Source organism: Bison bison, unplaced genomic scaffold (assembly GCF_000754665.1).
Source record: "Bison bison bison isolate TAMUID 2011002044 unplaced genomic scaffold, Bison_UMD1.0 scf7180017864338, whole genome shotgun sequence".
Taxonomy (NCBI): Eukaryota; Metazoa; Chordata; class Mammalia; order Artiodactyla; family Bovidae; genus Bison; species Bison bison.
This window is the reverse complement of record NW_011494910.1, coordinates 3,716,502-3,717,354: the sequence shown is the minus strand read 5'-3', so window position 1 is coordinate 3,717,354 and position 853 is coordinate 3,716,502.

The following is an 853-nucleotide window of genomic DNA, read 5'->3' as shown; positions in this document are numbered from 1 at the left end:
CATGAGGGAGCTAGTGGGACCTCAAAAAAAAAAAAAAGAAGCCAATAAGTTGGAGTCATTATGTGTTTGGTTTAGAGGCCAGGGTCTTGGGTTAGAAGGCCTCTTGAAGCGCCCCTGGGTCAGGGCAATAGTCCTGGTTCAGGAGCAAATACCCTACAGGTGTTGAGCATAAAATACCTCTTCACCCTGTGGATCTTGCTGGTAGATAAGACAGTTTACCTCACGGAATTCTGCTGCAGTTCCATGGTGGGCAGTGGGTGCTTGCTCCGTTAGAATAAAGCTTCATGGAAGACAGGTCACGTTTAGTCTGGTCCAGTGTGCATTCCCAGTTCATCACTGGCAGGTAATCAGCCTTCTACTGGCTGCCAGTAGTAAATCAGGTTACCCTGTGGTAAGACAGTTTTAGAGAGATTTGTGTCCAGTCCTTATTCACAAAGGAACCGAGAGTGGGGCAGCCTAATTCTTCCCTGGAGGTTCTGATGATATACAGAGAAAGTGTACATATGTTACTGAAGAAAATGATTTTATTGTACCAGAAACTGTACTCCTCAAAGGGTAATTCAGTTCAATTCAGTTCAGTCACTCAGTCGTGTTCCTTCCAAAGAAATCCCAGGGCTGATCTCCTTCAGTATGGACTGGTTGGATCTCCTTGCAGTCCAAGGGACTCTCAAGAGTCTTCTCCAACACCACAGTTCAAAAGCATCAATTCTTCAGTGCTCAGCTTTCTTCTCAGTCCAACTCTCACATCCATACATGACCACTGGCAAAACCATAACCTTGACTAGACGGACCTTTGTTGGCAAAGTAATATCTCTGCTTGTCAATATGCTATCTAGGTTGGTCATAACTTTCC